The sequence below is a fragment of the Varanus komodoensis genome, unplaced genomic scaffold (genome assembly GCF_004798865.1).
Source record: "Varanus komodoensis strain SLA01 unplaced genomic scaffold, ASM479886v1 scaffold22, whole genome shotgun sequence".
NCBI classification, from domain to species: domain Eukaryota; kingdom Metazoa; phylum Chordata; class Lepidosauria; order Squamata; family Varanidae; genus Varanus; species Varanus komodoensis.
Window position 1 is genome coordinate 13,851,993 of NW_025335606.1, and position 15,115 is coordinate 13,867,107.

Here is a 15,115-nt window from a genome sequence, read left to right on the forward strand (position 1 = left end):
TTATGCATGGTTTAGAGCAAGTAGAGAGGGAGACATTTTTCTCTCCTTCCCATAATACTAGAACCTGGGGTCATTATATGAAGCATATTGGTGGGAGATTCAGGACAGATAAAATGAAGTACTTCTTCACACACTGCATAGTGAAACTGAAGAATTTACTGCCACAGGAATACATGATCACCACCAACGTGGATGACTTTAAAAGGGGATTTGACAAATTCATGGAAGAGAAGGCTGTCCGTGGCTACTAGCCTTGCTGGTTATGTGCTTCCTGTATTATCAGAGGCAGCGTGCTTGTGTACACCAGTTGCTGAGGAGCTTGGGTGGGTAGAGGTGGCTACATAGCTATGCTGGCCTTAAAGTGTTGTCTGAACCCACATGTTTTGAAGGGTTAGAAGAAGCCTACTTCAGCTGTCCTTTCTTGGGCTAATCTCTGTCTGACTCCTGGACTCAGTCTCATAATCTGGACACCAGATTTAGCATTATAACTCATATGAACCCCAATCTGAGTAAAAACAAATGTTTACTGAAGAAGAGGGAAGTGGGAGAGGACTAGAATATAGAAAAGAAAGGGAAAGGGCAAAGGGATAGTAGCAAAATGCATAGGCAAAAGTGCTATCTATCATTTCTAGTTCTCGGGCAGATGGATTCCTCAGTGTACCGTCTTAATAAAACAAGAAAGGCTAACCATATTCTAACATTACCTAAGCAATGGTCTCTTTAGTGAGATGACCTTGAAAGTTGGTGATGGGTTAGAGATTCCAACCCAACTGGAATCTGGAAGGAGACAAAAGAGCCTTCAAAGTTTCAGAGCTTTAGCTCTATTGACCTGGCAATTGGGTGATGTCTGGCAGCCAGTCCCAGGATGCCCCTACCTCTCTTGCTCCTCTCACTGCAAACAATGTGCAGCTTTAAAGACCAGCGCAACAACACTAGTCAATGTCATTGCCAGAAAGTCATCCCTTTCTGTTGCATAAATCAGTCCCATCTTCCTGGCACCAGGAATACCTGGTGGGCCAACTGGTCATTTTATTAACCTTTACCCACTATCTGAAACCTTCACTGCACTGCCTAATGGGTAAGTGCATTATTTAAAAAGAGTATAGATAGGAAGCAAGGGTCTTGAAAGTTAGAAGGGTCTTCCAAGAAAATTTAAATCAGCTTCATGAGAATGCAGGAAATCTATTACTGTAGTAGCCATAAGAGGTAACCATACATCCCATGGAGGTTCAGACAGAAACTTTGGTGTGTATTGTCATTTGTGAATTGCTTTTGAACTATGTCTTGAATTTCCTGAATGTTGTGCTTCTTGGATTTATTGTGATCCTTGACCTTGCCCTATATTCTGTAATGCAAAGATTGTGACTTGGAAACAATTGTTCAGTTGTTCTCTGACATGGATGCAGTTAAAGAACTTTGTACCTAGTTTCTTGACCTAAGCTTTGGGCCTTCAGCTGTTGTGGAATTATAATATTCATTCATTCATTCATTCATTCATTCATTCATTCATTCATGTTGTTTATATTCTGCCTTTTTTCTGCAAGAAACCCAAGGTGGCTTTCATAATTCTCTCTATTGTACCATCACAACAACACTGTAAGGTAGGTTAGTCTAAAAGTCAATGACTGGTTCAGTGTTACCTACTGTTCTTCATGGCTGAGTGAGTACTCTAACTACATAGTGGCTCTCTATAACCTTTAAGCTTTTATGGTGAAATATACTACAATAACTAATCTTTCTGACTTGGTAGTCAGGCATCAGAATGCCAGTGTTGTGCCAGAAGGATTGGTCCATGACAGTATGTAAGATAAGGGCATTCAACATGATTAAAGTCCTTTTTGTCATCAGGAATAACATTATCATGGGAATTTTGTACATCTGTGCTTTCTTTCAATCTATTGTATGTTGCACATTGTCCGCTGAATACATACATGGAGTGAATTCTGTTTGGTCCCCCAAGTAATAATTTTATTCAGCCTTCAAGTGAGAAGTGCTATAAGAAAAAGCAACTCAGTTAATTCAAAACAGAGACATTTGTTCTTGGGTTGTGAACTGTTGATTGTATACCATGATTTGTAATCCCAGTTGGGTTCAGACAACACAATAACTTAAGTTAAGCTCAACAACAACCCACACTTGACCCATATTTAGGCCTAGGATGTGGGTTATCTTATTGTCTGAACTCAGTATCTATCTTAGTTTCAATATCAACCATAATAGCTCTTATCTCAGGCTGCAGCTAGTTAGGCCTGCATACTAGGTTTGAGGTGATCATTAGACCTTCACTTGATTCTGTCACTGCCATGTTTTGACATAGTGTGGGGTGGTCAGTATAAGACAAAGTGGTAACCTGGGGCTGCTCTAATAATTGCTTTAGTGGGAATCTTCCTTTGCTGTGCTCTACCTGTTCTGGTATCTGTCCATGACACCTATAAATCTTAGCAGCCATTCTAAGATTTCTAGCTTCATGATAATTCTTAATTTAACTGTCAGAGACCAGGAGAATAAGTCTTAAAATGCCATCCTGCTCAGTGATAGAAACATAGAAACAAAGCGAGTCAGAAAGGGTCTCCCCGGCCATCTAGTCTGACCTCCGGCACCAGCCGGCTCCGCTCACGACATGCCCACCATGTGGACGTCATTCGGAACCTCAGCTCAGACATTTATTTATTTATGTAAAACATTTGTATGCTGCTCAATTGTGCCACAGCACATTTTCCACTGTCCACAGTGAGAAATGACTTACTTTTCTCAGCTTATTCTTCTCTAGTTTACTTTCTTGCTTCTTTCCAGCCCCACTGATTACTTTTCAGCATATCCATTAACATTCCATCTCTCTCTCCATGTTTACCAACATTTTGTGGTGAAGCAAATGACAGACAGTCTTCCAGGGATTGCATTTGTAATGTTGCTTGTAGGAAGATAGGTAAATGGAACAAAAGGAGTTTTAAAAAAATCTAGCCAGTTCTGCTAATATGAACAAGTGGGATCTAAAATAAAATGTTGCAGCATGGGATGCTCCAGTCCGGGGTGTCAATGAGCCAGTCAGCAATGCACTCTCAGATTATTTCATTACATTTCCTTTCCCACTGATTTACCTCTCCCACATTGTACATCTTTTAAAAAGCACATTGCAGTCACAATTTGTGTCAATAAATCTCTTACAAAGTAACACTGGAAGTGTTTTGAATAGACTAAAATAGGTACTGCTGGGCTTGGTAGTAGGTACAGTACCTTGGTAGTTTCCATCTTTCTTGTGGAGAAGATCTGAGAGCCAAACTGAATGAATCATGGCTGGCCCATGATTGGAGCTCCCAAATGTCTCTAAGTGTGACTTCTGAAATACATTGGTAGTAGTAGGGATCTGATCAGAGCCCTTGTACCTAATTCAATTTGCTCCTCTTCTCTGGTTGCCTTTAAACAGTATTAGGAAATCTGATAATGGATCTCCTGTGTCTCAAGCATGTTGGCCATGAATTCTTTCCACATTGCATATTGGATGTTCTTGGACCTGGAACTGATACATTTGGGAGGGGGGGAACTAAACACACACATACCCTTCAGGAATAATCTTTTGGAGGGCGGGCCCATTGTAGTACAGGCTTCCCCTGCTAGGTGAGTATTCTAGGAATCCATCTACATCAGTGTACCCAGCTGGGTTGTTGTGAGAGGTTGCATTCAGCTTCAGTGAGGGTTTTTTTTTTTTTTTTTTTTTTGAGACTTCAATTTGTTTGCCTATTCCATGATGGCTGATTTACACAAACAATATGTGGTGGTGAAATTCAGTTCAGTTGAGTGTTGAACAGTTTTTGACCAAAAACATCATGTCCCTTGTGCCCCAACCCTCCCTATTCATCCGATCTTGCCCTGTGCAACTTTATTTTGTTTCCCCAGATGAAAAAGTCCTCAAAGGGAAACTTTTTGTCAATGTGGAAGAGATGAAGCCAAAAACAGCATAAGCACTAAAAGGCATCAAAATCGACAAGTTTAAAACCTTTTTTGAGCAGTGGAAAAAACAGAGAGTACTTTGAAAGTGACTGAAGTTTGAACATGTAAAAATAAATACATGATTTTTAATAAATAAAATCCTTTTTTTTTGGATCCCCCCTCATAAGAGTTACTAGCCCACTATTCTTCTGGTCACATGATACATTTCTCAATTGAAAATCACTTCCACAAGTTAAAATGTGTGATATATTTTCTTGAATTGCAAAATTTCCCTCATTTTGATGTGAGTTAATACAGGAGAGACCATTGATTGATTCAGTACACAGTAGTTTTGTCTATGTAGGTAAGGGGGAAAGTTTTGTATTTGCACAACAAAATGATGGGAAGACTGTAAAGAATATAGAAAAAAGTTTCTTTTTCTAGTAGTTTTAAAGTTCTTTCAGATAAGTTTAGATAAACATTTATATCTCCTCTTTGGAAAATGATGCCTCCATGTTGTTATGACTTGTTTAGTAACTTACTATATGTTACAAATTTCAGCAATCAAAAAGCCACCAGTAATCTGTACTATTATTCATCTAAAAGCTAGGTAAACAAAAACTATAAAAAACTCATTTTGAATACAATTTTGTAGAGCATTATCATACTAGTTTTCTGTGTTTGCAGTGCTACTACAGAAAGAAAAGTACTTTCTACTTTTCCCTTTCCATTCCCATCTATGTACTAAATATTTGTTCAAGGAAAGGTGAAAAGACCATTTTCTCTTTGTAACTATCCTCACAGTCCTGCAATCCCACAGTAGGAATGAACGGAATTCTCCTCCTCAGAAATATTTAATTCTTAAAAAAATATATATCTGACACTGTGGAGACTTTTAGCAGAACTTTGTATGGAGCTCTGTATTAGAGGAGAATGGATGATAAAATAATTAAAGACACTGTTGCCCCATAAACTTAAATTACTAAGAAAATAACACATTCCTTCTGATCAGAAGAGTGGAGAATTCTTTAACAAGGATCTACTTGACATGAACGTGTCTGTCACTCTTCCCTGTAACTACATATTTCTGATGTATTATTTTTCAGACTTTTATGTATAGCTCTGGTTTAATGTTGGGCTTATGTTCATAGCTGGGTTGTCATGGATTCCCATTTATAAATGGCAGCATCATAATTACTGCTGGTACTACAATTAAAGTTTTGCAGGTTTTGCAGGTATTATCAGGTTTTGCAGCTGTGGGGTGGCACCATTTCTCCCACCAGAGATACGTTCACACTTGATATTTACAGAAGACTATTCCGATGGGGGCGGCATAGAAATGTTTTAAATAAATAAATAATGAAGTTCCTTATAATTTCAGCATTATCTATTAGACTTTCTTAGGAGGCTTGTCTCACTTAAGCTCGTTTTAATACACTGGCAAGTTCAGTTTAGAAGGCATGCACATAAGCAGATAGAAGCGTTACTTAATTTCCAGAGTTGATACAGATAAGCTAAGATGTAACTGGACATAATGCATGCCATAAATACACTTTTCATTTTCCAATGATTGTTAGGAAGTAATTCAAGGGACAGTGGAATATTTGAGCTGACAACAAAGAACATATGAATTAAACTTATTTAAGAATTGGAGGGGACAGTAGGAGGCAATTTGAATGGTTAAATCTTCAGGGGAAGAGACAGAAAGATGAGAAAAGAAGACAGGTAAATAACTGTAAATTAACTTCTTGCTTACAATCTTTCTTACTAATAATTTATGCATATTTAGACAAAAACTCTTGGTTTATTATTGTCATTATGTATTTACTGTAATTGATACATTAGTATGCTTTCTTTTATTCCTATGAACTACCGAGAGAGCTTCAGCTGTTGGATGATATAGAAATTCAGCAAATGAAATCATATTTAAAATCCCCATAGGATATTGGTAGGGGTAGTTTTGTTTTGTTTTGTTTTGTTTTGTTTTGACAGAGAAATGCTGGGAATTGTAAGGGTTTTTTTCTGGCTAAACATACATAGGTTTGTGCCCTAGATTGCAAACACTGTCTAGCTTACCTGCTTTGCATAAGCTATATGTTCCTTAAGAAATACCAGCACCAATAAATAAATAGACTATATGAAAAAAGTTGCAGATGAGATTGGTTAGTGAAAAATGTTAATACATTCTGCTACTCTGGAGTTGTTTTTCTTTGCCAAATTACTTACTCCTTGATGGCAAAAACCAAAACACGGGAGAATGTCAGTCAAAAGCCACACATTTTGTGTAAAGTGACTTCATGGAATTGACACAAGATTAGTACTATGATAAATTACTATTTTCTTTTCATCTGATCTTTTGGGAGAGAAGTTCTTGAGGAAAAAAATCTTTTGTTTAGACTGTCATGAATGTTTTGCTCTTGTCATTGTTTTTGCCTCCCTATTGACCCACTGTCTACAATTTGTATTGTCTTTTTCATACAATAAAGTCTTCCTAATGAGATTATTTGTGTTAAATGCACTGATAATTCTTCAAAGCAGGATTGATACCTGCTTCTAAGCTTAACTCTTTCTCTTTCTTGCAAGATAGGAAGGTTCTTATTTAAGATCTACTAAGCTTTTCTATTCAGCTAGTTTTTTAATTTCTGGAATGGTGGCCTCTTAGCTTGAGGTAGGAGGCAGAAAGTAGATCTCTAGATGTTTTGATTTTCAGCTCCCAGCATTCCTGATAATTAGCCATATTGGCAGGTACTTCTGGGAGTTGAAGTCTAAAACGTTTGGAGATATACCACTCCAAAGAGCCCTTTGTGTAAATGCATTTAGGAGAAAATTACCTGCTGAGGTCACCAATCAAAATCGGGGAAGTGGGTGGAAAAGTAGGCTATCCAAGCAAGAAGGTGGTGACTTACAGTATGATCTTATATGTATTTACATAGAAGTAAGTCCTGCTGAGTTCATTTGAGCTTGCTTTCATGAAAATAGGCATATGATTGCAACCTGAATCTTTTCAATCTGGTAGGACAGTGTTAAATTTAACCTAGGATTTTTTTGAGACTTAGTTTTCTCTAGATAGTTTTCTGAAGTGGCATGGTCTTAGGAAGAGTATGCGACAGCATTTTATAATACTTCTATATCACTTTTCTTTAAAAATATACTAAAAGTGAGTTGTTTTCAGAATGCACATAACAAGTCTTGTATTAAAGAGATTCTAAGCTTACTGTGATGACCTTCATTTTGTTTGGGCACACATAGGTTTCCTGTCTTAATCATTGTCCTTTCCTTTCCTTTCCATTTTATTTTATTCTGCCTTTTGCTGTGAACCCAGGTGGCTGCTCCCCTCCATTTTATCCTCACAACAACGATCCTGTGAGTTAGGTTAAGCTGTGAGTGAATGACTAGCCCAAGTAAGCTTCATGGCTGAGTGGGAACTAGAACCTGGATCTCCTAAGTCACAGTCCAACACACTAACTGCTACACAATGCTGGGTCTCTTCCCACTTCAATACAATTTATTTATTTGATTTGTACTCTACATTCTCAAATGAAACTTTCAAAGCTATTCATTGGGTGAGTTTACATGAAACAACAAGCAATGGTGTTTTTCCCCTCCCGCTATGGTATTTTACTGTAGTAAAATTGATTTTTAGAAACTATGAACAGAAACAGTATGTTTTCTCAGTAAAATAATGGTTTGTTGTGTTCTCTGAACCCAGAAAACACAACTCACAATACCAAGGTCAGCACCATAACAGGGGCTTGGCAACAGCAGTCCATTGCCTTACTTGCCAAGTAACTAGTGAGAGAGTGCCACTGGCAGCTGCTGTTTTGCACAACTCTCAGAGGCCTCCCTGCTCCACCTGCCTCCAAGTGGATGTTTAGCTGGTTGGCAGTGGGAAAGGAGCAATGCTGCTCAGTTAATTCTCCCAACACCTCTCCTATGTGAGTAAGAGGGGTGAGAAACATCTGGGTAGTGACAACTGGTTGGTGGTTGCATGCCTCAGTGGATTTTGACTCTATTACCACTCTCACATGAAAGCAGGAGAGGTAAGAATCAATTGAGCAGAGGTGCCTAATGGGGAGGGGGCCTCAACAGATTCCCCCCTCTCTTGCCCCAATTCTCCCTCCTGCTTGCCAGAGTGACATACCTAGCCCAATGGGTTGGGGGTACTGGGTTGGGGCTACTTCTCTGACAAGCAGAAGCAAGAAACAGGAGTAAGCATCACATCACCCATTGTAGCCACTTGCCAGAAAGGTGCTCGGGTGAGTATTAAGTTGAAAACAATTCTCCTGCAAGCAGGAGCAAGGAAGGGACATGATCAGGGAATCAGTTGATTGGCACTACCTCTGACCAGACATCACTGCCCAGTTGGTTTTTGCTTCTTCCACCAATTTGCATGCATGAGGGTCTTCCCTCTTGCATGCAAGTGGGGGCAAGAGGGAGAATCATTTGAATGATTCCACTATCACCCAGCTGATTCCCACCCCTCCTACTCACACACATGAGGTACTTCCTTCTGGTACATGTACAGGGGCCACAGGAGGAATCCATTGAGCAGTGCTGCATATGTGGCATAGTTCCCAACTGGACACTGGATTCCAGTAGATTATTGGCTCTCCCATTCACATGCATGCAGGTTTTCCCATAGGTTCACATGGAAGGGGAGTGCAGCTCCTTTTTGCTGTGCTGCCAGATGATTCCACCCCCTCCCCATTTTTGCCTGTGCATGGATCAGAGACCTCCCTTCCAGCTCCAACAGTCTCCTCTGAAGCAGGAGACAAGGGGGTGTAATCAGCTTTCTTGACCTTGCTATCCTGTTGACCTTGCTACCCTGCTTGTGCAACAGAGATGACTTGAAAACTGCAGTTAGTGGAACACCTCAAATGCAGCTGTCAAAGACAGGAATCTCATTCCTCCCTATGGTGCGCCCTGGGATACTGCCTGGAAGACTGACAGGGAAGAAGATGGCAGGAGGAAGGAGAGTTACCTTGATGAGTCTGATGAGTTTGTTAGTACATCCATGCAAAGCAGCAGCAGCAGCAGCAGCAGCAGCAGCAGCAGCAGCAGCAGCAGCATGGAAATTATGCAGAGTTACTTGTGAAGTGTGAATGCAACCAACTGGTGAAATTCAGCTGTGTCCTTCTACCAAATAACATCTGCTGAAAGAATGCGTTCCTACTCCCTCATGCAACTCTACCCACAAAATATGTTCTAGAGCATGGGTCCTCAAACTATGGCCTGTGGGCCGGATATAGCCTGCCATGCTCATTTATCCAGCCCACCTCAGAGCTTTAGGACTCACTTGGAGAAAACAATCTCCAAGTGAGTCCAAAAGCTCTGAGCTGACTCAGGTGTTCTTTGAAACTTAGCAGAGAGCTGGCGCATGCGTCAGATTCCAAAAGCTCAACTGCGTGTGTGCTGGTTTCCCCCCTCCCCGCCCTCATTGCATGCATATAAAGAGCAGGAATATGGAGTGGGAAACAGAAGAGAGCAGGGTAGAAGAGAAGAAGACATTAAAAAAGGATTGAATGTAAGAAAAATATAACTTTTAAAATCTATTTTTAATTATGTGAGCTGCAGTGCCTCGCCAAGCCTGAGAGCAGCTGCTCGATGGTGGCAGCAGCTTGCCCAGAGAAGGCTGCGGTGGAGATGCAGGGGCCGCAGCGTTCTATGGTCAAGCTGCCGCCATTAAGCGGCCACCATGCTTCTTCCCCCTGTGGCTGGGAGAGGCAGGAGGTGCCCCACTTGGCCAGCTGCAGCCCCATCCCGAAAGAAGTCCTTACCTTCCTCCTTGTGGCCCTCTCCCAGCCAAGGAAGCTGCCCTGCACCTGCCTCTCTGGCCTCCCACTCCTGCTCCCCCTCTGGAGCTGGGCGAGCACCTGCGAGGAGACCTTCCTCCGGCTTGGAAGTGGGGTGGAGGCAAGGAGCCGGTAAGGCCTCGACCAAGACAAGCACGCCCTCATGGCTCCCCCTCGTGTTGTGCTCTCCCTTTCAGTGGGCAGTGTGGCGTCATCTTGGGCTTCTGCTGCAGCCCCAGCGAGCGGAGCATTTTTAATTTTTTATTAATTTTAAAAATTTCAATTATTTTTTAATTTTAATTAATTTTTAAATTTATTGTAATTATAATTTTTCAAATTGTAGTCCTGCCCCCCAACAGTCTGAGGGACATTGAACTGGCCCCCTGTTTAAAAAGTTTGAGGACCCCTGTTCTGGAGTGTTGGGAACCCCTCTGGTGTACTTTGGGGTTGCCAGTGGGGAGAGAGGATAGGAAAATTCCCATTGCATAAATGGAACAAGTTGCATAGTATACATAACTCATATTATGTGGGATATTGCCCTTTATGTTTAACAATCATTTAGCATCTTTGAAAGTTATAACAGGCAAAAGACAATAATGAAATTGTAATATATCTATTCAATTAGATAGAGGTGATCCAAAATTTCCCAGAATACTTTTTTTGGAGAATATGTTGTAATTTTTACATTTCACACCTCTTTAGAAAATAAAAAGGCCACATTCCAGCCACTTCTTCCTGGTTTCTGATCATCACACATATGGGTGCTGCACCTGTGCAGTGCTCTAGTTTGGGAAGATTCAGTTTTTGGTGGGAACCCAACCTCCTTAGTATAAATGGTTAGGCTCCCACCATTTTGTCAGTTCACTTTCGACCACCGCTCACTGTGCATTGAGACTCTTCTTGCTATTTACTACTTAGAATTACCTCAGCCTTTCTTCTTCACCTCACAAAGTTTTCTGTCACAACCAATTCTTTTAGCCTCCCTCCCTCTTTTCTCTATGCAAACATTTCTTATCTCCCTTTCTTCCTCCCCACCCTGTCTTTCCCTAACAACTCCTCCACCACATACACACACACACACACCCCCTTCTATCGTTCTCTTGTCTGCACTTATTTTTCTTACTTGATCTATATCTACTCACCTTTTCCTATCTACTCACCTTTTCCCTTTTCTTTTTCCTCAACAATCAGCCTTCCAAAAGTGCATGAAGTGTGGTGTAAAAATGTCTTTGACAGATACAACAGACAGCTACTTCTCAGAATATTTTCCACTATTTCCTTTTTCATGGTCCCCATCCCCCCCCCACATAATGATCTGCAATTATGTGCAGCAGCAGAGGAAAAAACAATAAACAAACAAAATATAGAAAACAATAAACAAAATGTAGGAAAAAAGAAAGAAAGAAGCTATGCTATTCCTAATGTTTGCAGCCTCCAAACAACTTTTGGAGACATTTTCTCCCCACTCTCACCCCCAGAGATGTGTTGAAATTATTTCTTTCCCTCTTCTCAGTTTCTCAGTTTTTTATGTATAAGTAGAACTTTGCTGGATCAGATCGTTTAGTCCAGTGTTCCATTCCTACAGTGGCCAAACAGCCACCTGTGGAGCCCAAAATTAGAACATGAGTTCAATAGCACCCTCCCAGTAATTTTTCCTAGCAACTAGTATATGTAGTCATGCTGTCTCTGATACTGAACTGCTAAGTTTGATCAGGAGTTTTTGGTGAGAGACAATGTAAAAAGACTTTTGAAAGTCTAAGTAAGCAACTGAATCACCATATGTTTACTGACACTCTCAAAGAAAAAATTAGTGAGATAGGACTGCAACACTTTGCTCCTGGAACATCTTACCACTTTAAGAAGTGGAGAGCATACAACAAGGTGATTACTAGAAAAACATGGAACTCCACTGGACTGAAGTCAATACTGCGAAGGCAGTGCTGAAGTAGGTCAAAGGGACTGTTTGACCTTTTGGAGGATCCCTCTGATTCCTGTCTGCTCTTTGCTGCTTTCTGTCCACTATCTGTATAGACTTCCATCCTCTTGTGCACAATTATTTTATCTGCTGTTCTGCTATTCAGGGTTCTTTCATGGTGGATTCACACTGGGACAACGCAGCTGTGACACCAACAAGGACTGGTTTCTTTTCAGGTTGACAATGACAACCACTTGATAATGTCAGGAAAATAGGCTTCATTTGGTACCCACAAAATCTCCTGCTTTCTCTTTTGGAAAAACTATTGTGGGAATACTTTTTATTGTGATTTCTTAAGATTTTAGTTCCAGTCAAACATCTAGAAGGAATTCCAGAAATGGAAAGAAAAGGATAGTACATTTACTTACCTAATAATGTCTATGAATATTTACATAATTGCTTACATTTTAGCAAACCTTAATAAAACCACTGGATATATAACGTTTTATCTGAGGATAGTAACTGCTTTCCTCAGTGATTGTAAGCCATCCTGAGACGCCATGCGTAAGCGATGGCATACAAAAGTTTTAATAAATAAATAAATAAATGCTCTATTTAACTCAACACATCACAATACATTGCTTTTTGGATTCATTGGTGAAAGTATGAACATTCCTTTTTGTGGGTGTGCTATACTTAATTCTTTTAACAGGCAGACCATGATTTCATTTTAGAAATGAACTCAACTGTGGGTGATAAATGCTAGCTGTAGTTTCAGTTTATTTGAAATAATTGACACTTTTTATTTACTCAGCTCCCCCTGCCCCCCTCATAAGTGGATGAAATGGATGATCAGAGGGTCACTGACTCATATTTCCTGCCCTAATGATAGTAAAACATGCTTGAGAAAAATGTAGAGAAATTAAGAAGGCACATGAGACATATGAATACTGTAGGGGCTATGAGACAAAGCAATCACTTTCAGAGTTAAAAAGAAATAATTCCTTTGGTATTTTCAATGGGGCAAATTGATTCTAAATTGGCTAAAACTGCAAGAAAAAGAGAGGTAAGGCTCAGTGTTTTCCTAAATAAAATGACTCAGTCAAATGCTAGCCATTGCCGCCCCTACAATTGCAGAACTGAAGATTATTGTTGCTTAGCAGTTTAGGGGTCATTGTTTCCTAACAACTTTACTTGCAATTCAGTGTTTATAAAGGGCCATTTTGCAAATAGTAGTTAAATTGCTTTTTAAATTGTGTTTTCATTCCATATAAATTGTCAAGGCCAGACTTCTCCTCTTCCTTCCAATCAGATCAGGCTTTTTAACAAAAAATCTTTATTGTGTTAAAGCTGATCAGCTAGTATAGCTTTGTAATACAAAAGAAGGTACTGAAGAAAGTCAAAACAGAAGAAGCAAGCAAAATTAGAATACTGGCTATTAGAGAAATTTGGCTTAATGATATGAAGTTGCTTTCAAACAGAAAAGAGCTAACTCCAAGGTGCATCATGCTGCCTAAGGACCAATTGCTTGAACTGTCTGATGCTTCTCAGTTGGTCCACCCTCTTAATCCCTACTGTGTCCTGCAACAGCAGGGGGTTGGACCCAATGGCCTTCTGGTCCCTTCCAGCTCTACTATCTGGTGATTCTATGAATCCCTTACTGTATGATCACACTAATGATGTTGAGTTTGGCCTCTCCCATATCAACTTGTTCACTAAATTTTCCCACAGAATTCCATAGAATCTAAGTGTGAAAGTACTCACCTCACCACATGCACTGAAATATTATAAAATGCATGTAACAAAACTGTGACAGATTTCTTTTTATTTTAAAGAGAAAAAGACCTCTTCAGAATGGAGGGATTTAGGATGGACAAACTGTATGCATGTGTATTCAATGCTTTTGGTAACAGACTGTTACCAACATTTTGTTCCAATTCAGCCTTAAACTACTTTCCTCCCTGGATAGTTCCAGTTTTCAAGATACATTTTTGTGCTGCTTAAGCCCACTCTACTGTGCCTACATTCCTCTACCTTACTGCTTTTCTGCCATAAACTGCTCCCTACAAAAATGGCTTTTTTCATCTTTTTAAAGTTTCATTACATTTATTTGAGCATAATGCTAATTTCAGCCTTTATAGTATTTAAACTAGTTTTAAGTGCCTTGCCAAGATTTTTAATGGGGGAAATCATGAGCAGTGAGAAAAGCAATGAAACATTTACAGTACTAGAGGAATAGTGTTTACGTCTTCATGATCTTAAAATTCTGAATAGGGACCTAAACTACTGAAGGTGGTATTGGCAAGTCTGTAAATGGTTTATGAGTATGAACCATTATTTCAGAAATAATAGACTGTTAACACACTGGTAAGATACCAAAAGAAAAAATGTACCAGGATTATTACAAAAGACTGGTAGCTGCAATCTGCAAATTAACTGAAGTATGGAATGGAATTATTTGTCCCTAAATTACATGTACAATTAACTATTGTGAAATTTCACACTATGAACTTTTTTTTAGTTTAATTGTTGTTGTTTATTTGTCACTTCTAGTTTTGGTGTTCACATCTGGATTTTGAATTTGTAATATGTAACCAGATAAATCCTGAGTCAAAGAAAACCAGATTAAGATCCTTTTAATCATTTGTTTAATCTCTTATGGTTGATTGTGCCTAATGCATCATGATATATTGGTTTCCTGTTTCTGGGAACAACTTGCACACACTATGATTTTAGGACTGGCACTTGAGTGTTCTTGCATTCATGGCTCAATGCCTCCAGGGTTAATTCTTAAAGCTACAAACTGTCTTGTGCAGTCTGTCTGTCTGTCTTTTTTATTCTTTCTTTCTTGTCCCTAAAAGAATATCCAGTTGCAGAGTGCTGTGCTGGGAGTACCTGGGGAAATAGTAAAAGGAAACACAGCTGAGAGCCACTGTGGTTTGACTTCACTCCAGATACTTTGAAAATATGTTGGCAAAAACAAGAATTAAGTAAAACTGTTTCCTTTGGTAACATACCCAGAACTGCAGGTTTTGCATTTTTGTGCTTTATATCAGTAGGCCAAAGGGAAGAAAAAAGAACTTGTATGAGAATGCCATACATATGGAATCTGGATAGCATTGCAAGAGGAGGAGACGGAAGGCCAAATGAGCAAAAGCATGGGTGCTGCTGCAGTTAGAATAGCTTCCTACATTGCTGCTCAGTAATGCTATATTTTTATGGAATATAGAAACAGTGAAGGGACAAAGGGGAAACCTGTTCAGAATCTGTTGTTGATTTCTTATATTTTTAAAGCAATTTGTACCTTCTCTAGTACTAAAATATGAAGGTTTTTTGTGCAAGACACTTAATCTTTCTCAACCTTGGTTCCCCATATATGTTGTACTGCAAGTTCCATCAGTCTTCACTCTTGAATTTAAAGATTGCTACTATATAATATAAGATATTCTTGGACAACTACTGATTAGAAATTATCTGGCAA